Raw genomic sequence first — 21,086 nt, 5'->3', positions numbered from 1 at the left:
CCCTCACAGCATCTTCACTTGCAGTGGAATAATCCTAGGCTGTATTTAAAAGATAAACTTTTCTTCTGGGTCTGAAAAATATCTCAAATCAGATTTTTATTATTTTTTTTATCTAGTGACCAGAAGGGGTAAACCCCTCTGGTTTCAAAAACAAGTCTGACTGTAGCTCAGCCCTCACCTACTGTAATGTATCAACTCAGTAAAAATGTTTCATTAAGTTCATTTTGGAAACGACAGTCCCAACTAGAGTAAAATAGGTGATAAGTCAGAGTTTGCCTTGCAGCTGATAAGTCGCTCCTGTATGAGCAGTGACGCTCAGTTCAAGGCTTCAAAACAAGTCCATGTTGTTCTGATAAAGTGTTATTGGGAAAGCAGATTTTTACACTGAGTTGATCATTAAACACCGACAACTCTCTGTCTCTTGCTTAAGTTCATGACTCGGGTGTTCAGGTTTTAAAGGTTGACCAGTGTGTGTCTGGTGACTTCCTGTGGTGACTCATTCAGCTGACATCGCTATGCAACTCCTTTTGATGATGTCATACATAACTGAGGTCATGTCATCAGCATCACCAATATGAGTAATTCTGGTGACGCATGAACACACATACTTGAAACTACTCTGTATGTGTGTGTGTGTGTGTCACACATATTGATGTTGACACCACTTCACCAAGAGATGAAATCTGAAACCACATGTCCTAACACACATTCTCTGTGTTTTAGCAAGAGAAGCTGTTCTCTAAAGGATGTGTGTGTATGTGTGTGTGTGTGTGTGTGTCTGTGTGTGGGCGCGCACACATGTCAGTACCTCTGTATCTGTGTGTGATTGCACCTGATATCCCCATGAGCCCACATGTAAAGTATGACATCATCTCACTGCGAGGTGTGACCCTGCATGTACGGCATCCCTAATGGCACATTAGAAGCGGATCGAGCAGCTAATGTGCCAGCATTAGGGAGGAATAAGTCATGTGCGTGTCGTGTCTGTGCCGGCCTGGCACACGCACGTTACACACGCATCTGACCCGCAGAGACTCAGCTCAGCATTTCCTAGTCCTAATGCATACAACATGTGTGTGTCTGCGTGTGTGTGTAGTGTATGGTTATCACATTAGTGCTGGTCATAACTCAGACAGTAAAAGCACCTAGACACCTCCTGTTATTCTTTCTCTCTGCCAGCAGATCTGCCTTCTCTTTCGCTCACCTCCCACCTTGCTCTCTCTCTCTGTCTGAGTCTGACAGCCGACCTGTTTGTCTGCATTTTTGTACCTGAAACAGACAAGAATAGATTATGCTAAAGGTTACAAAAGTCTGGAGAAACAGTTATATAAACTCAATCAAGGACTTGCATCTTTTATTCAATCTGATGTTGAGTTGGAAAATTGCTTCTTTTTTTTTTTCAGAAGTGACAAGACAAAAAAAAATGAAATGACAGATGAGTTTGTGTCAGGTATATATTCCATAAATACTTGACAAGAGATGAAATGTGGCATGATCAAAAAAAATCAAGCAGAGATAAGAAGCTGTAAAATTGGACTTTATTGCAGCAATTACAATAAACAAAGGGATTCGTGGTTAAAAACTAAACATTGCAGAGATGTTCCCATCACTTGTCATAATTCATCCTCATCCACAGTAAACTTAGACAGCAGCTGATGGGCAGAAAAAGGAAGAAGATGGTGGATCCAAAAACACCACAGTAAGTTTTGATTTGGTGATTTGCATGTCAAAAATGTCTCGACAAACATCTAAACTTGGACCGAATGATGCAAATAAATAATAAAGTACTAAAATGATGTGAAACACATTCACTTTATGACCAAAAGTTATAATCTAAACAAAGACAATTTTTACATGCAAATCATCAAATCTGAAATATGCCACTGACTCAAATGAGCAGTTTACAAACTGATGCTTGAAATATTTACACGTATGCAACTTTTTAACTAGATTTGAACTAGTCTTGGATGCAGCTGCAGGCTGTCGAGACACTTAGGATGTCAGAACTGGATTGTTTGTGCCTTTTGACAACCCTTTCATTCTCATTCACGTCAGCAAAATGTCGCTGGAAGGATTACTTATCTGTATTAGCCAAGAGGTAATCTGACAAACATGCTTTCCTATTTACGGACAAACACAACCTGAGAGATTAATTAGGTGATGTAATTGTGTGTCTAACTATGAACAAAGTATTCAAAGTGCATCGATTCCAGCAGTCAGAGGCTTGAATGATGTAACAGCTGAAGCCTGCAGACCTGATAATGATGATGTTACCAGAGGATCATCTTTCCTTCCCGTTTATCAGCTACTGGCTTTACTGGAACCACTCAAACAGTCAGGATCAGGTTTCTGTGTGTGTGTGTGTGTGTGTGTGTGTGTGTGTGTGTGTGTGTGTGTGTGTGTGTGTGTGTGTGTGTGTGTGTGTGCGTGTGCGCGTGTGCGTGCATGGCTCAGCTCACCAGTCTAATAATGAGAGGTTAACAGAGAGGCAGCCAGACCATAATAATGTGTAAGAGATTGAATTTAGCACCGTGGACAGGCACACTAAAACTGCTGACTGGCTCTGTGACCTCTCATATACACATACACACACACACACACTGATGGAGATGCAATATGTTCCACCAGGCACAAACTCGCAGGAGAGCACACACGCGGCCAACTGTAAGTATGTGTGTGATCGTGTCACACGGTGCAGGTTAATACTGTGAAGCACAGAGTAATTTTCTCTCTGTCACCGGGCAGGCTCACGCTGTGGAAACGACAACACATTAACTGTTAAACAAGACACCTTAGACCCCAGGGTGGGAGCAGAGAGACAGAGGAAGAAACCAAGAGGGCGGGCGGGTGAGGAGGCGAGGAGAAACAATAAAGAGATTTGGAAAAAGAAAAAAACTGAGGGAACACAGAGGGGGACAATTCCCAGTGTGTGTGCAAAATGCTAAAAAGGAAGCGGTGGAGGAAAAATGTGAAGCTGTAATAGGAAAGCAGAAGAAGGGGATGCTGGGGGAAAGACTGAAATGAACATCAAATCCTCAAATAACTGATGGCACCTTCCATCACGAGATTAAAAAAAAGGTGAATGAAAAGGAGACCACTCTGAATGAAATCAGTCATTTTTACTAATTTCTGACATTTGGTCAAATTCACAAATTCAGAAGATCATCTCGACAGCTGAAGACCAAAACCGCTCACATGACTGTGGTCTATTTTGAAGAGAAATGCACAGCAGCAGAGCCTGCAGCACTTTAGATTGACTTCAGAGTATATTTTAAACACCTGTCACCTTAAGATGTCATTAAGATGCACAGGCACATAAAAGCACTTGACTTGACAGCAGGTAATCTGCCTTTAAAAGGATTGAGGAGCAATTTGTTTATCGTGAGTAGATGTGAAATGGATGTGAAGTAAGAGGAAAGGGATTGCACATGTATATTTTTACTAACTATTGTCAGTGGAAATGGTGGGTGTGCCTTCATGTATGCGAAGCTCAATCTAACTTTGTGAACTGGAGGTTTTTCATACTTCCTATCGCTTAAGAAAATGTAAAAAGAAGGTGGACCAGTTAGATGCGATTAACTGTTACACATGCTGCTGTCTTCAACTCGTCTCTGTTTATCTCAGGAGGTGATTCTGAAGAGAGCAGCAGACCTGGTGGAAGCCCTCTATGGTTTGCCTCATAATAACCAGGTATGCACACACCACACAGAAAGAGGAAAATCAGTACTTTGCTGTTGTGTTTATTCTAAAGCGCTTTCTTCTTCCTGTAGGAGATCATCCTGAAGCGTGCGGCGGACATTGCAGAAGCTCTTTACAGCGTTCCACGAGGACACACCCAACTATCCGGCTCCACCCACACCGGCATGATGGGAGTCAACTCCTTCACTGGGCAGCTGTCCGTCAACGTATCCGAACCCTCACAAGCCAATCAGGGTAAGAAGTTATCATCATACAGTTTAGTAATTGTCATTAAATATTTAACACTGCTACAACAGCCTAACAACACAATATGAGCTCATTTTGTTATTACATATTTGTTTAAAATCCATGTTTACAGGGAACTTTGTAACTTGTTGGTTTAAAAAGACCTTATATTTAGCTATCCCACACCATTTAATCTCCACAAACAGATATATTCATGTAAATATCCAGAATCTGAAGGTAAGTCACAAAGTTGGAAAATGTGTAATAGAAACTTCCTGCTTGTGCAGATGCACAAGGTCATGAATGATCTTAATCTGCATCACTTTAATCACTTTTCTATGTTTCCTGCAGGTTTTGTACGCAGCAGCAGTAGTGTGTCACCCCACGGTTACGTGCCCAGCTCCACGCCTCAGCAGACCAGTTACACCTCAGTCACCAGCACCATGAATGGCTACACCAACAACACCGGCATGACCAACCTGGGAGGCTCGCCCACTTTCCTCAATGGCTCTGCAGCCAACTCGCCTTATGCTAGTGAGTGGATATGTGCACCTTCACAAAGTGCGTGCACTGCTCCCATTTAATTACAGGTGCTCCACACTGCCTACATACACTCCCAGCACCTTCAGACTCACAGATAAAAGCAGTACCGTGCTCATGCGTATAAACACATACTTAACCGTGCACACGCAAAATGCCTGTGGACAGAAAGTAAAAGTCTCAGATCTGCTGTGTGGAGATTCCCCCATGGGGCTTTCTGTCGCAGCGTCTTCAAAAACAATCACCAACTCACGGCTCATAGCTCCATTTTGTCCTCCGTCCATCTCCTCCCTCCTTCCCTCGGTGCCTTTTATCTGACAGCCACACCTCTTCTCTCTTTTTTAGTTAATTGCATTCTATTTCCATTTAGCAAAAAGGAAGGCATAAAAAAACACACACAGAGGGAGGGATGAGAGGACCAATGCAGAGAGGCAAGAATTTTTTTGTTTGAGAAGAGTAATTGTATGTGTTTTTAAAGTTAATTTGAAGCCACATACAATAGAATAGATGGACACACTGGAATCTGACTTGTCCAAAATGAAAAACTAATTTTGCTTTGACCATATCAACATTTTATTGTGACACTTTTTTACATCTCAGAGTAGAAAATGTTCCAATTTAATTCACAAAATAGTAGACCATTAGTTTCTTAAGCTCAAATCTTTCTTATTTTATTTTTTGATGAAATATTAATTTCGATCTGCTTTCTCCTGTCTCTCCAGTTGTTCCATCCAGTCCTACTATGGCCTCCTCCACCTCGCTTCCCTCCAACTGTTCCTCCTCTTCTGGTGTCTTCTCTTTCTCTCCAGCCAACATGGTGTCAGCAGCAGTTAAACAGAAGTCTGCCTTTGCTCCAGTAGTCAGGCCCTCATCGTCCCCTCCACCCTCTTGCACCAGTGCCAATGGCAACGGGCTTCAAGGTAATTTACTATGCTAGCCTATCATATGATGCTTACAGAGAGGATTTTCCCCAGCACATGATTTTCGGATGGTTTCTACTCCTGTTTTTTAAACTATTTTGAGTTGGTCTAGTTTCACATCATTCTCTAACTCCTCTCAAACCCTCATTGGACTGTAGGCATATGCACACTCTGAGTTATATATTTTAAATCAGTGAACTTGTTTTTTCATCTAAGAAAGGACGGGATAGTGAAATATCCCACCAGCCCTGCATGGATTCAATGTGTAAGCATAGGCTTCCCTAATGATGACTTTCGTGATCCTTCAACTTTCTGTCTTGTGCGACCATGGAGTCGGCATTCATGCTTATTAGTGAAATATCATAAGAGCTATTGACTGGAATGTAATGAAAACGGGTACAGCATTCTTCTAAACAGATTCAATTTAAAGTCAGAGTCTTAAGAGTCTGACTTATGCTTATGGTAATAAGGTGATTCTGGGCTAAAATGACTTTCACTCATTAGTATTAATTTTCTCTTGGCTGCACTGGAAGCCTAAAATACTGCAAGCAGCAGTATCTGTGGTGTAATGAGGCTTATCCAACTTTGTAAAGTGAACTGATGCGGTTAAAAAATGCTAAAATATTAATTTTCTTCCCTTTTCTTCCAAAATTTATACTTGAATTTTAGAAAGCCAGGGTTTCAGTTGTAATGTTGCCCTTCGCCTCCTGCTTTTAAATTCTTTTGTCACACACAATAGCCCTTATACACCAACATGAGTTTATGACTGAAAGGGAGAAGGAAAGTGTAAACTTCAGCCATTTTAAATCAGGGTTCTAAAAGTGTGGCCCGTGGGCCAGTGACAGCCCTTGCCAACCTTTTATGAAGCCTGCAGGTGCAACGAGGAAAGAATCCAATACTGGATATTTCATTCATGTCATACTGTGATATATATATATATATATATATATATATATATATATATATATATATATATATATATATATATATATATATATATATATATATATATAGCAGCTCAGAACAAGACCAAGGGAGCATTTCTCTTTTTCATAGCAGACTACATGTTCCCAACACTCACAAATACAGCTGGTATTAAGAAATGTTGCCTTTCTAATGGTTAAAAAGCTATAAACCAGCCAAAATAAAAAGACAATTTCCAATATGAACCACCTTTGCCAGAAAAAGACAAACACTAAATAACTGTGTTGTATGTTTGCATTTTTAATGTTTGCAGCACTATGTCATTTTTGACTCAGTCACACAGGCCTAGAGACTGGTTGGCAACCCCCTGGCAACCTGCGATTGCCAGGGGAAAATGTGTATTATCTGACCAGTTGGTGAAAGGTTTCAGTAGGCCGTTGCTAGGTGAAATCGGTCGGTGCTGCACCAAAACCCTCTGTGTGATTGCTTTGGTCAACATCAGGTTACCAGTGCAGCCAACACATTTCGGAAGGCACAACTTTTATTTTGAAGGCAAACACTCTCTGTTTCCACTTTGTGTCGCACTTTTTCAAGTTGTGCTTCTGCTCGGCAAGCATTTGGCAAGTATTTGCAGAAAAACATGAAAAACTACAGGCAGCAACCAAAGCAATCACTCAGAGGTTTTTGGTGCAGTACCTTTTGAATTTGTGAGCCACCAACCTCCAGCAACCACTGACAGTCAGTTGTGCAATACACGTTTTTCCCTAGCATGGTTGTATCATGTCCAATATGGCAGATAACTCTCAAGCAAAGTGCGCGTGCCATCACAGGAGAAACCTCAATACCTCTTTGCAACCAATTGGTTGAAGAATGTAGAGTTTTCCCTAGTGCCCAGTGGTTACCAGGAGGTGAATGACTGGTATTTAGGCCTTCAGTTTCACAGTGAATGCTAGAAACCTCCAGCAGAGAGTTGGGAAATACTTATTTTTCCCTTGTGACTTGTGGCTGCCAGATTGTTGCCAACAGGTCTCTGGGCCTCTGCAACTAAAACCTAAATTGGCATTTAGTCATCAAAACTTTGTTAACTCCACATTTAAACTACTTTTTGTTTTAAATAAAATCAATTGTACCCAAGTCTTCTTGTCGTGTTGCCTAATCGTTTGGGTTAAAACATTTTCCTTTCTTTCCCATCTTTTCTTTTGACTTCTAACCTCTCCTCTTTTTATTCCTGTCACCCTTCCTTTATCATTTCTCTGTTCCTCTCTCTACCAGATCAAACCTTTGTGGACTCTAGCAAGTACTCAACAGCCAGCTCTCTACAAGGCCTGGCCTTCACCTGAAGTATGTTCCTCAACTGTCTCTTTCTTCAGCTCTGTTAACTCATTACATTTGGAACATTTACTTAACTAATTTCAATGAAGCAATGATTGCCATGTTTCACATCTTCCACTGAATGATTGTTCAAACACTTCCCTGCTTTTTCACCTTTGCAAGGCTTTTTTTTTTTCTCTCTCTCTCATGCCTTATCACCACCTCTTCATTCTTCTCATGTACAGATCAAGTAATTTGTTTGCTGGGTAACTCCTCCCTGCTTTCTTATTGGCTGGGAAGAAAGACAGGAAGTTAGATATTTACAAAGACCCCCACCCAAAAAAGACATTTGGCATAGAGAATTTATTGCTCAACATCACTGACTTTGTGTAGCTGTGTGAGCATGTGTATAGAGTGAGCATGTGCGGGGGTGTGGGAACTCAAAGCATAGCCTCAAAGCACAGCTGAAATAAACATATCCCACTTACAACAACACACGCATACACACACACACACACACACACTTTCCTCTGTCACACACTGGGTGATCACACACTGGCAGCTTACTAGGGAGCGATCAACAATGACAGCTGTTCAACTCTCTTGACAGTTTTTACTGTCAGTTTACCTGCCCCATGGCGTGTGTGTTTGTGTGTGTGTGTGTGTGTGTGTGTGTGTGTGTGTGTGTGTGTGTGTGTGTGTGTGTGTGTGTGTGTGTGTGTGTGTGTGTGTGTGTGTGTGTGTGTGTGAGAGAGACTGAAATGAAAAAGGGAAGAAAACTGGAGGTTTGACTGAAACAATAAATTTTGTCATGCTGGTAATAAAAATCAATCTTTTGTCTTGCAAGTTTTCACTCACCATGAAATATAAAGCTGTTCAGTTAATAAGTTCTCCAATTTGCTGTGCACATTTTATGGGAACATACCTCTGTATTCAAAGCGTTATGGAGGCCCCCCAAGAATAATGTGCAGGGCAAAGATAGGGGGTCAGGCAAGTAGTAGTTGTGGTTATGGTTCCAGGAAGTGAATGTAGTTAAAGCAATGTCCCCTGAAGTGATGCAACTCGGTGTGTGTGCCGTGCATGTGCATGTCACTTTGGGCTGAGCTCTGTTCCTCACATGGTCACACCCATCCCTTGGGCTTAAAGGCAACACATGCCATGATGCAATCTGTCAGGCTCACATACAAACATACAGTTAAAGTATGCCAACTGTTGCTGTGCAGAATTAAATGTGTGTGTGAGCTTAGATGATGCGTCCCCGATTCATTTTACTGATTTATTTGTCTATTGATGTTTTAAATGTCGCTTCAGTCGCACAGCTGTGCAGATGGGAAAACATATTGATGTATTTACTGGGGAACTTTTTATGATGATGAAATATTTGGCTGTGTTTTTAAAAAGTTTATTTTTCCTTCTCTCCCCCTCCTTTCTCTCCCTCTTTTTCTCTGTCTCCACCCAACAGCAATCCCGGGAATGATTGTCCCACCCATGTAAAGGTGTGAGTGCATGATTGTGTGTACGTGTGTGTGTGTGTGCGTGCGTGTTGAACCAAGCACACTCTCACTGATCCTGGTGGAGACTTCAGTGTGAGTCTGACTCCGGTTGGCGATGGAAGCAGCTGTCCCGATCTGAAGGAACAAACCCAACTCAGGCCCTTTCTAACACACAAAAAAAAAAACAACTTCAAGAGGAAAAAAGAACAAAAAAAAACTGTTTGCAAGAAAATAAGTTGTTTAGACTTTGTACACCTTGATGCTTTTATAGGAGAACGGCCACGCCTCTTACAACTCTCCACGGACACAGGAAGTGTATTTATTTTGGAGAGAATTCACTTCCTCCCATGAGTGTTTGATGATTTTTTTTTTTTCTATTCACGCAACGGTTTTATGTGTGATGATCATCTTCTAACTGTAACCTAGCCTGAGGAGTTTTCTATTTAAGAAGTTTTGTCTTTAATGAAGGAGTATAATGTGAAGCATACCTGATAATGAAGATGGTGATGATGAGTCAAAACGATGATGAAGTCACTGGGTCAAATCCAGCCAACACAGACAAGCCAAGACAGACACACACTTTCATCGCTCTTTGCCAAACCCATGCCGCCACCACAGAGGGAAAATTTGACTTAAGGATTCAGTTGCATCCCGCCTACACCTGATGCTCCAGTTTTAGCCATTTAAGAAGTTTACTTTGAGCCTCCTCTACATACATCTGACCTGTATGTGTGCTAAACAGGCTTTGAGCCAACAGAACTTGCAGAGAGAGAAAACTCAGGAGAGAATGAGTCTTTCTTCAGTTTTAATAGAAGATAGATTTGACAATAGATGCATGTAATGATCAGAGATCCTTTCCCACGCAGTAATGTGTGATTATTATTGAATGACAACAGCAGCTCCACTATTCAGGATTTGACCCAGACCCTCCATTGGCCCTGTTAAAGCAACTGGTTTAGACAGGCACAGCCACAGAGACCTCTATGAGAGGGAGAACGTCTTAAAAGACTGCTGCAGTTCTTTTATTTTGTTGTGTGAGATTTGTTTTCTTGAGTTTTGTCTTAATAGAAAAATCCATATTTCTTTTTCTTTCTTTCTTTCTTTTTGGTTTGCTGTGTTTGTTAGTTTCTTCTTTTTTTTTTTACTTTTTTTGTTTTTAACCGATCAGCCGGCCAATCACATTGTGCTTCTTTTTCCCGCCTCCTTTCTGATCTGGTTTGATTGGAAATTTGAGTGGGAAACCTCACCAATGGTGCTGCACTGCAAAAAATGTCGAATTGCAAAAGAGTATTAAGGACTTTTTTTTTTTTTTTTTTTTTTACATTTGTGAAAACATCTGTCACTGAGGTGATTGAGATCATCCTCCCAAGAAGAACAGCCACATCACTTGTTTCATCAGGTCCTCCAAAATGACACAAGCTTACATTCATATAGTGACCACAGTAATAATGACAGGAGTGTGATGCTGTTAAAGAGCAACACAATTCTGCAGCTTGTTCAAATTATGTTGTTTTTCTAAACATCACCAAACATTAATCATAATTTTGCTACATCATAAAAAAACCACCTGATTATGTAATCCTGCTCATATAAGAAGACTTTGCTGTTCTGATGTTTAATTTGGATGACCTGTTTTTTTGTTGTTGTTTTTTTGGGTTTTTTTTTTTTGGTATTTTGCATTATTTGTGACCTGAGGTAAAAAAAATAAATAAATAAAAATAAAGGCATTTTTTGCAGCGCAGAACAGTTAGCCAGCAATGTGTCTTAAATGCCCGCTGTGTGAAAACTAGCTGCAGTGTGTGTGTGTGTGTTTTCAACAGTCTCACAGTCTTAAAATATATTTTTTGCCAAAGCCCTTTCTATGATGTTATTTTTTTTTTTCTTGTCGTATCATCAGAAAAAATGAGGATGCCATTTCAAGCTATCTGTGCTTAATTAAAGCATCATTTTCAGACCTGCAGCGGGAATTGCTCACAACCACTTCTAAGCTGGGTTTATGGTCACCATATTGGTTGTGTAGCATGCCAACTGTGATGTCACCACAGCCAGGTCACTGTTCATGCTGGCGCTCCTCCTGAATGATAGGTGTCGCCACTCAAAAAAAGCCTTGGCATCAACACTGGGATAGATTTTCACCAGAAAGTCTCACCTGGGAGCCTCTGAGCTCCTGTTCTGATGTATCATTGAGATGGCAGTAGTGACTGACACAATCGTACGCTCATGTCTTTGACCTGTCCTGCTAGGTTACAAAAATCAAGAGTCGAAGAGTGTCAAATCGACAAGCCGAAATGACACCAAAGCTCAGAGGGCAGTTGTTGTGGCATCACTTTTGGCAAGTGCCACCATTCACGAGAATTCCACAAACAGAAATCTGAAAGGGAATTTGATTCCGAACTGAACAGAAAATCTAAATAGCACTTATTTAATTTACATGTATTGTTTATAACTACGGCCTGAGGTGATGTGGACCCAGATGCCATGATGTTACTGCTAAGAATGAGGAAAAATATACTTAAAATCACTCAATTTTATATTAATTTAAAAGCATTGAGCCCACCTCCTCAGTCAAGAGACAGTAACCAGTCAGTCAGTAAAAAATCCAGTAGAATGTCTTAAAATTTATTTTTTTGTGATATCAGGAAGCAAAAGAAAAACCCTTAAAAAATCCTGAAAACTCACCTCTGTAGAGCCTCAGATATGTTCCTTATTTTATTTGTCTCATGTCGCAGTTTAAATGTTATAAATTAATCTTAATTGTTTTTGTATTATAGTGTTTATTGTTAAAAGCCATACTTCCACTGCTAATTTCAATCAAACTAAAATAAGCCATGGTGTATTTTAATATTATGTAAGAAGGAGGATGCTTTTTTATTTTGTCATGATGTTTGTATCGTTCTTGTTAAAGTTAGCACCATTTTTTTGCATTATGTAGATGTAGAGATTATGAATATGTCCTTATGATTATTCGTGTTTGTCTTCCATTCGATGGATTTTAGGATTGAACAAAGTTGCTCAATGAAGGTTGAAAGAGATAAAGAAAACGTCTCTTCTCTTTCTCTCTCCTTTCTCCTGCAGCCTCTTCTCCTGCTTCAGGCGGGTTTATGTCCTCTCTCTTTGCTCTCTTGTTCTGTTCATTTCCCTCCCTGGAAAATTAAATCTGTATCTTTTTTTCTCCCCCTTCACTTACCCTTCGAAATCAAATGAGCCACCTATTTATTTTATCTCAAATATGGGTCTGGTGACCACTCTTCTGTTTGTGGAGTGCCTGTGAGTGCGTGTGATTGTCTGTCATCATTTTTCCTCTGAAAGTGTGATGTTTAAAAGCCGAGGAATGTTTTTTTTTAATAGTACATATATAAATACCTGTACAGGAAGGAGTAAATAGAGCATTTTGTTAAAGGGACTAAGATCCAAAGCACTTGTCTAACAGTAACAACATTTATCATGGCTTGTCTGCGTTCGGGCTTACAGTGGTGGGCTACATACACATTATCAGCAGTATCAGTATGGAGGGGGAGAGTTCAGAGGAAACTACTGTAAAGATGATAATGTTGATTTTGTTTTCGTATTATTTTGAACTTTGAAGTGTAAAATAACTTTTTGACTCTCACTATATTTAATTAAAGTTCTTTCTTCTCTGTGAAAGGGTGTCAGTTACTGTCTTTGTTGCTGATCACTGTCATCCTAAAATGCCACATAAAGTCTAATGTGCAACAGATGCAGGGGAAAGACACAGCTGAAGAAAACACTGATGCAGTCCAGAGAAGTAAAGTGCAGTAAGGTGGGTTCAGCAGGGAAAACTGCACCCTTTCTCATCAGTTGTGCCGTCAGGTAAATCCTGCTCACCTGGAGCTGCCTGATAAACAAGCTTCTCTACATCTGTCTTTGTCCTGGTTGGGAGATAACAAAAAAATAAAATACGTAACTCTAAGAATGAAGATAGATTGACAGGAGAAACTCAGGCCTACAGTAAGATGTAAGAGGGTTCAACATGAGGAGCTTTTTTTTTTTTTTTAATGGGGCAGTGCAGGGAGACAAAGAAGAAGGAAGGGGGAGTCCACAGGAGATCACATTTAGCAGTTTGCAGCCCTATTCCCTAAAATAGATGATATTACATCAAATGAGATGGTGCACAAGAGTCTGTAGATTGTTTAGTAATGAATAACAGTTTTGCAAAGTAGTGAAACAGGTACCTTTTTTCACACCTTAAGTGAAAGTCATTAACCTTTTTAATTGACAGTACAAACACTGTAGCATCAATATAAAGTGGAAACTAAAAGTATGTGTTACACAGAATTATATACAATATATAATTGAATCATAATTATTGATTCATTGACATATATATATCAATTTAATGTGGCAACTGGAGATGATTTTAATTACTTGCTTTTGCTTAATCTATAATATAACAAGCAACTCAAGCTTGAAAATAAAAGCTGTGGAATTCAAACTACATCATATTTCCACATTACTTTGGATTTCTGACCTCTTCTTCAGGGTCAAATCAGGTCAAACTTTCATAAAATGTCTTTTATCTTTAAAACTCTGCTTAAAGATACCTTTGTTTGTATTGGGAACATTTAGGAAATGATACTGGTATATGATGATTCTAAATATCACGTTATCCACAGTATTCCTGACTTTGCGCCATTACCCATAAGCAGTGGTGGACAGTAACGAAGTACAAATACTTCGTTACTGTATTTAAGTAGATTTTTCAGGTATCTGTACTTTACTTGAGTATTTATTTTTCTGACAACTTTTTACTTTTACTCACTACATTTTTACACAAGTATCTGTATTTTCCACTTCTTACATTTTCAAAACAAGCACGTTACTTTAGGTTTTATGCGTCGAGAAACGTTTGCATTACCGGTCAGTGTGGGAGCCGGCTTTTGATTAGCGGGTTTTTTCGTGGAAGTCGCAACAACAGGGTGGCAGGGAGGGAACAGACACCCCACACGGTAGAGGGAGAGGCTCCTGCAACGCTCGCTCGGAGACCGGAAAGAGCGAGAGGAAGTTGCGCTTTACTTAGAGGCTGCACGCCAGAACGGTGAGGAAAATAAATGACAGAAAAGGTAGAGGACAAAAAAAGTGTGTGCAGTTTGTCACACAGTGTGTCTGCTAGCTAAAAGAACAGCTGCTGTATTTTAAGGGAAAGCAAAGAATGAGCGATAACTTCACTCAGATGGAAAAAGATGTAAGAAAGAGGTAGAAACGTCCTCCAAAAAACTACTTTTACTTTCTTACTTTGAGTAGATTTCAGAGCCTGTACTTTTTTACTTTTACTTGAGTACAGAAGTTGAACCAGTACTTCAACTTTTACCAGAGTAGTTTTTAACACAAGTACTTGTACTTCTACTTAAGTACAGAATGTCAGTACTTTGGCCACCACTGCCCATAATTCATAGCTGAAGCCGGTAGTTTCCGTTTAAACATTTTGACACTGCAGTTTCTTTTACCTGGCCTAAATGGTACCACATCGGAGGTGGATACATTGGATACATTGCAAGGGTGTTTTAAAAAGCAGGACCCAAGTCAGGACAATTCGGTAACAGTGCCTCACCCATCACTTGTGTAAATGACATGAAATTATGGCCCAAGTCATCTACATCGACATTATCAGTTACCTTGTTTTTTTCTGAAGGTGTTGATGGCGAGGAATCACGTAATTATAAGAGCACCAGATTACCTTCAAAGCAATAAAATCAGTAAAGTAATGCTGAACAAACAAGGCAACGTTGTTTTCCTTAAAGCAGCTGTAGAGCCGAGCCAGAGCATCGGCCAAGCTAAGCGCTTAGCATGGGTCATGCTAAGGGAAAGCGGAGTGGTGGAGACAGTCAGCTGTTCCTGTATCACCGATTAGAGAAATCATGTAGTGATGCGGCAGCTATTCTGTGGAAGGTATATCACTGATCTGGATATCAGAGTGTTCAGATCACTGAAACAGAAACACTGGACAGCCTGAAGGCTGTGATCAGGGAGACACGCTGCTGTCATCTTAACTGCTACGTGTTTACATGTGGAAGGTACGCATTGTTAAAGCTTCGTGTAGGCTGTATACTGTGTCACACTATAAATAAAATAACGTATGTAGTGACACCCGGCAACAGCACAAGTTGAATCCGAGCTCATATTCCAACTAATAAAGCCGCCCGTTACAGCACAAAGTAACCAAATTTTGTCATTAACTCTGGCTCTAACTTTAGGTAACTGGAAGTATAAAACCGTACAGCGGGAGTAGCGGTCTGTCATGGCAGCCTACTACGCTCTTAGAGAAACCTCTAGATATTTTGCACCCAAATATCATGTCACATTTGACCTCTGATCTCACTTTTGCATTTCACATCTGCCTTTCTTTCAGGTTGAGCCCAAAAATGTGTTATATCTTAAAAGAAAGTATTATCAAGAGAAAGAAAATGAGCTGCTTAGTTAGTTAGAAATATACTGTAGTATAATATTAAATAACAAGCTCAAGATATTCATGCCCAATGTTTGTGTAATCAAAGTCAAAAATCTGTCATGTTACCCTAAAGTAAATACTGCTTTTTTGTTGGGTATTGAGTTCTTTATTTAAGATAATTGATCCTTAATTTGATTATTTTTTACCTTGATGTTCATATATGGTAAACGTCTGTTTAGTAGTTTAATTTTGCAATAGAGTTTATGTTATTCCCTCAATATTAAACTCATTCAGTCTGTACATTTCCACGTTTATTGTTTCTCACTTCCTGTCTTTCTTTGGTAGACCTTTGTCCCATGTTTCACGTTTAGTTTTACTTCTCCCTCCTGTCTCATTGTCTTTGATTATTATCGCCTACATCTTGTTACCCTGCTGTGTCCACTTCTCCTAATTACCCTCATGTGTATAAATAGTGCTGTTTTCCCCTCACTCGTTGTCAGCCTAATCTTGTGTGGTCCCTGGCTGCTGAGAGGTTTGCTGGATTCTTTGTGGGTTCCCTTATGGGTTTCTTATTTGTGGACTAATGATCCACCTGCATTAAAGGTCTGCGTTGAGTTAACTTTTGCCTATTTCTGCATGCTGCATTTGGGTCCTCATTCTATGGTTCATGGCAGGCTTTCCTGTGGCAGTAAAATACAAAACAAGCATGGGAGGAAACTGCATGATCCCTGGATTAAGTCAAACATGATTGTTTTATTGTCACTGGTCATTCTTAACAGAAATGCAGACATGCCTTTTTCTTCCCGCACACTTCCTGCTACAATCAGCTGATTTCAGTTCCTGTGCAGTGTAGAGGAAAATTGTGGCGCAGTCTACAATTTTGGAAATATGGGCATTACGGTAGTAGGAAAGCAGAGCGGTATTAACGGGCAAACTGCATCCAGGACAGAAACAACTCCACTGCTGCTCAGACAAGACTGACTCTTTGCAAGGTATCTAACACAGGTAGTAACACAAAGCTAGCAAAGAACTCAGTGATGTTAAAGCTGTGTAGTGTATGCCAAAACAGACCCTGCAGCCAGAACCTGATCTTCAGCAGGTAACAAAGGCCGTGATGAGCAGTCGGACTCGTAGCATTGTGGCCTCCACTTCTACCTGTACGTGTTTCTACAGTAGAATCACAGCAGCGATCGCTTTGAAGTCTCTTCGGGCTGGTTTTCAACTTTTCTTTAAGCTGTTTGCTTTGTGTCCAGACTAAAAACCAAAAAAAAAAGATCATTAGGTCTTCGTTAGGACAGGATTTTGTGTCTATGTGGGACTGTAGCCTAAGGTTTCTATTGCTAACTGTCATTATGTGATAATGCATTTCAGGACATGTTACAGATTAAACCAAAAGAATGTAATGAGAAGTGTAACTAATTGCTTTCTCCATGGAGTACAAAGCATAATGCATCACGTTAAATAAATAGTAAGTAATGTGTAATACTTTTTGAGGAACCGCCCCAACACTGCATTTCATCCCTGCTAGAAAACAAGCCACACAACCTTTGGGGCCCCTAACAACATCCCGACAAAACAAAAGAACTGTTTCCTGACTGAACCATGTGGTGAATTTAAATAATCCATCCATCCATGTTCTTAACTGCTCATCCAGTTTGAGAAGTGGGGTACACCCTGGACTGGATACCAGCCCTTAATAGGGCTAGGACATAGAGAAAAAGTCCCTGGACAAAAACCCCTCAGGCATGGCAAAACATTAACGGCCCCAACCCAGAACCTTCTCACTGGGAACAACCCAGCTACCAACTAATTACTGCACCACCGTGCTGCCTGAAAAAATCAAAATAATCTTTACTGCATTTCCATATTTCTGTAATATTTGAATGTTACAGCTATACTTAAAGTTGAAAGTCACTTTCTATACACCGTTTTTCTGCTGACTAGGAAGAGAAGAACAAAGAACAATTTCACAGCTGAGTCGTGAGAAACACTTCCAGGTTCAATTTCATTCACAAAACTGTGCTTACAGTACATGCCAAATGTTTCAGATAATGCCAGATGAAGTGTCCCCAACTCCTTAGCAGTGCGGTCAGTGAGTGACAGTGTGATTGGTTCATGGTCCAACGAGTAGTTTCTTAGGACTCTCAGGGACGTCATAGTCTTATGTAACTTACCATAATGAAAATATAAAAATGTCAGCTCAGCTAGTGAATTTTGGAACTTCGCACTCATATGAACACACCATCGATCCAATTTCTTCCACTTGTCTTTTTCAGGGTCGGAGGTTGGAGCCTATCCCAACTGTCATAGGATGAGAGGCAGGGTACACCCTGGACAGGTCGCCAGCACTTAAGACATAATAATTCCCTTTCCCTTTCAACTACTATATTACACAGTTGAGACAGTGGAAATTTAGCCAACATCTTTGCAGAAAATCAATCTAACTGCTCACTCAAGAAGTGTCAGCAAACTGATTTTAGTACATGAACTGCTTCTAGTACAAAAAATGGACAACTTAAGTTTGGGTATGTGATTTAATAAGATTGCAATAGAGAATGCAGAACAAATAAAATGTCCTTTATCAATATGGTTACATTTTTTTTGAGAACCCGTAGTTCACGGAAGTCAGAAAGTGAGTCTAAGGTATCAAAGACACAGTGTTTGTCTTGCTGTTTGTCCTCATGTCAGATTCACAAAACCTTCAGCAGCCAATAATAGACTATTGTTTCAAGCAACATATATTTGTACATCAGCATTCATAGTATTTCATAGTGCTGTTGACTGAAAAGTAAAAAAAAAAAAAAACAGACACTCATGAAGAAAAACCATAGAAATCCAAATGAGAAAAGTGAAATAATATAGTTGAAATATGACACGTGATACCATTCAAATGTTATGCTCCATTCCAGTAAAACCATGCAGCCAGTGAGGTCCTCCCAGGATAAATTATTACACAACATGTTGTAAAACTCACAGACAGAAGAAGGAATTCACTCTGTGGGTATATTCATTTCATTATTTTTTTTCTTTTATTTCTTCACCATTTTTCTGTAACTTAAAGGTTTTTCTGTCTCCAGCAGCTCTGATGTTGAGCAAGGCTCCCCAGCATTGCCAATAATGTGGTCATACACAGTGTGTGTGTGTGTGTTCGTTCATAAACAATACAAATTCTCTAGTGAGACCCGTTTCTGTAATGAGACAGATGGGCCCTGCCTGGAGTTAGCTATCAGCATGACCGCAGGCTGTGAGTGTGGGAAAAGGGGAAAAAGAGTGTGAGGTGTTTTCTCCTATTCCTTGCCTGTAGGCTTAATCAAAGAGGAGCCACAGATGTCTTATTGACACCAATTAGTTTCTGTCTCATGGCACACATACATGCATGCACACACCCACACACCTACACACACAATATTAGATATTTAAAGTGTGGACATATACTTTAAAAATACGTGTTTTTATTTCATAGAGTGGATGAGAGTTGAATTTGGGATTATTTGAGGCCTCACTTTCATAACGTGGGGGGTGCACTTGATTGGTCTGAACGCTAACTGCACTCACAATTCACAAAAACATACCAGTTCAATGGTTTGTGTGTGTGTGTGTGTGTGTGTGTGTCTTTGTGTGATAATGCCGAGTCTGACAAGACAGAACTGAAGACATCCATTAGCTAATGGATTTCTCCTCTCATTTTTTTCCTCTTTCTTTTATCCCTCTCATCCTCCCTCCATCACTACATCACACTCCGGGTGCACTTAACCCCATCATGAAGAAACACACAGACACACACTGCCTAAACCCTTAGCACTCCTGCTCTCACTCTCTTTCTCCCTAACTCCTTTTTCAGCTGAGTCAAATCCTTTATTTACACACACTGTACAGGATGACGACAAGTCGTCCTTTGAGGGTTATTTTTTTTTTGTCACAAAATAATTTTTTTAGAAATCTGTTTTACATCAAAGGAAAGCAGGACAATAAGAAGTAAACAATATTATTGTCGCAACCCCCTCAGGTGAAAAACAGGTGAGAACTGCTACAAATAACTGGAGGACATCGGGCAAAGTCAAAGATGAAGAAAAGTAATTGCAGACAACAACAGTTTATTTACAGTAGCTCTCTCTGACCTAATGGGTGTTTAATTTTATTGTATTGCACCACAAAAACGTGAATGATTCAATGCGTACACATTTCTTTGAAGTTCCCGTTTGAAGACCATGTTGTACTTTCACATTCAGTGTTTTTAGGTGACTGAAGCTGAGAGTCCACATGAAATCAAATTCAGTGCTAAAGTTGTTTTATATGGCTAGTGCAGTACTTTAATAATAACAAGTACAATACTGTTTGTTTGTGCTGTTTACAAACTGATAGAACACTTCACACTGAAAAAATTATAAATTAGATCTTATTTTGTCATGAAATTAAAATGATATGGTGCTTTTATAAGATGTTAAAGATGCATAAATGCTTAAAAAAATGGATCATTTTAGCCTGTCGGTAGGTGGTTGCTTGGCAATATGATCATAATATCTAATATAGATAAGAACTTTCAGGGTCCTAAGATGTAACTGTGGGCCCATTTATTTGCTCAATTCTTGATCATGTAGGAGGAGTTGAACAGACAGATAAATTATTTAGTCTATTATGGTAAGATGCCAAAAAATGTAAATGTTGTATACTTGTGACATCACTGGTCACAAATGACATCACAGCCTGAAGCAGGATTCAGGGTGGTATGTGCATAGGTAGGTCTGTTACAGAGTGAAGGATTTCCCCATGAAGGGGCAAAGTGTGAAAATGAATCCATCAAAGTTTTTTTTTTTTTGTTTAAAAAAAAACAAAAACAGCATAAGACGCAGAGAAAGTGGCTGCAGGGGACGCTTTTCATTGTCATATTTTATAACCTCAGCCTTGTCCACAGGTTGAGGGACCAGCAACAGCACAAGCAAGAGGAGCCCACAGACAGGATGTTGCACATCGTTTTGACGCCCCCCCCCACCCCTCGTTACAGTAAACAGCTACATCATGTAAAAATTGTGCGTAGGCTCTGCTTATGACAAGCCCTGGTTTTGATCATGATAATCCTTGGCAGGCACCTGAAAAACACATCAGTTTGTAAAAACAAACAGAAATCTGCAAGCAGTTTTTTTTTTTTTTCATGAAGGTTGAGAAGGTAAAACTGTGGAAGAAGGAACCAAGTTAACAATGTACAGCAGCATGTTTATTCTTTTAAACTTGATTTTTTGCATTTTTTTTTTAACTGCTGTAATAAAAGAACCTCCTACATCTGGGGCAAATTAAGTATTTCTTAACATAAAAACCAAGAGAAAGGAGAGCTATGAAGATGAATAGTAGATGAGGAAGAGAAGGTATAGGAAACTGCGGTGATTAGTAATGGATTTGATTCACTAGAAAGGTGATGCTGTTGTATGATTTATCAATCCAGACCAGAAGAACAATAAAACATCGTTGTGCGTTAATGGTATGTCATGTGCATTTGAATGATGGCTGCTAAATCTAAGTACAGGTGATGGCACTCCTCACTGATGCCACTCCAAAACCACTTGTAACACACAG

General features: G+C 39.8%; 1 pseudogene; it reads left to right on the top strand.

Annotated features, from left to right (window-relative positions):
* The window catches only part of LOC115791778 (transcription factor COE1-like), a 92,704-nt pseudogene extending 82,314 nt beyond the window's left edge, over positions 1–10,390 (top strand).
* Positions 10,391–21,086: the final 10,696 nt, after the last annotated feature.

Source organism: Archocentrus centrarchus, chromosome 14 (assembly GCF_007364275.1).
Source record: "Archocentrus centrarchus isolate MPI-CPG fArcCen1 chromosome 14, fArcCen1, whole genome shotgun sequence".
NCBI lineage: Eukaryota > Metazoa > Chordata > Actinopteri > Cichliformes > Cichlidae > Archocentrus > Archocentrus centrarchus.
The sequence above is the reverse complement of the archived record's forward strand: the minus strand, read 5'-3'. Positions and strand labels throughout refer to the sequence as shown.